A 1,908-nucleotide genomic window follows, 5' to 3' on the forward strand; every position below is an offset into this window, starting at 1 on the left:
AGCATGGCTGTGGTTTTGTTTCTCCTGATAAGTTCAGTGGGTGAGTTGTTCAGTCACCACACAGTTGCACAATTCATTGTGCTGCAACAAAAACAGATGTTGAAGACTTTTATGGAGTCAGGAGGAGACTATAGACCAACAGTCCTCACACACACACTTTTACCTTCAGATGTGGTTTGACAAAACATCAAACAGTCTCTTTCAAGAATACTGAACCTTAAAGTATACTCAAATTCCTGATGGACCCTGTGCAGCGTGGCAGCCAGCACCTGCTGAGCTGAAGTGTGAATGTGCTATACACAGCTTTCACCGCTATGTCCTGGCTATGCCGTTGTCAGAATACTAAACCAAGGATTAGAGCTTTCTCCACACTGCCAGGTGAATCTATTAAGGATTGGACTTTGCCACCTGTGTTGAGCCATCGTAGGGAATGAGACATTTCGCATTGTTTCTCCTGTGACAATACAAATAGAACGAGGGGGGGATCTGGCCCGGGGTGTTCACCGGTGATGAAGAGGAAACTTTAGTTTTTCTTTCACTCACATTTGTTTCGGATTGTCTGAGGATTTGCAGCGATGCCCTTCTGCCGCAGGTGTAGCTTTTTTGCATGAGTCACAGCAAATGAGCGAGATTATCCAGTGAAGGAGCCAAAGAAAAGTTGTGTGTTTCACCCGGAGAAAGTTGCACTCAGCAGTTGCCAGCTAGAGATGATTACCACAGGGCCGACTGAAATGATCTATTTGATTTTTCTTTTTACGTGTTTGGCACTGAGCTGATACGCTTATCCAAACTTATCCAAACACCCTTATGTTGGAAAGAACTATCTGTAATGCGGTGACAGGTTGGCCTTAGGTGTTGGAACTAATCACACTGCTGCATGCATTACTTCCACAATGTCGAACCAAGCCTGGTAAATGAAGTCCGTTTTGGTGACCTGTCATTCCACATGATTAGAGGATTTGCCAGAGGGAGAAGTAAAAGCAAATCAGAGACCAGGTGCTGTGTTTGAGCTTTTCTCTTTTACAGAGACTCATTCATTGCAGTGACACCCGAAGTGGAGTTATTTTTTTAAATGATTCATTTCTTTGTATTAATAGATATGCACATTTTGTTAGTTACTCATGTAGTGGAAATAGAGTCAAATTAATGTCAGTTTTGAACCTCTTCAAGTCAATAGCGTCTGCACAGTCGGAGTAGCCATGACTACCCAGAGGAAAGCCCATTGGTCCGGTGGACAGAAAGTTTGCACTGGCCCTGTCAGTCTCCTTAACGGCCCCCAGGAGCCGTGTGTTCAAGTTGGAGTTATTGCTCTGAAAAGAGGGAAATCAATTTTTAATGTAAAACGCATCAATCAGCTGCCGCGGCCTAAACGTCCATTTTAGAACACAAGTCAGACAGTGACTGGCATCTGTCATAGCGTAGCATAGTGTTTCATTAATCTGCCTCCCACCTGCCAGGTCTGTTTTCTGTCCTAATCTACCACCTAATGAGTTTCCCTCTTCACATGCCTGCTACCAGTCATCAGACACAATATACAGGCTACAATAAACCTCACAGGACCCAGACTGCTTTTCTATAGCTGCCTGTTTGACCTCCTTCTAACCTTTACCTCATGATGTGACATTTAAACCCTGAATCCTGTATAGTACCTGCTGCCTGAACACTCACAACATAAAGATCATGAACATTTACATCCCTTCTCTAACTTCCATTCATTTGGAGAAACTGTAGCTTTTCTGTGAAAGCTGTCAGAGGTTCATTGTGGCATTGAAATGCACACCCTTACAGAAAAAAACATGTGCTAACATGTGTTCACATGTTACCACATTACATGTGTTACCATGTAGAGCACATGCGTAAAACATATTGTCATGTGGAAAACGGGTTCACATGGGAATTCATGTGATT

This window comes from Trachurus japonicus, chromosome 10, assembly GCF_045865225.1.
Source record: "Trachurus japonicus isolate A0001 chromosome 10, Traja_1.0".
NCBI lineage: Eukaryota > Metazoa > Chordata > Actinopteri > Carangiformes > Carangidae > Trachurus > Trachurus japonicus.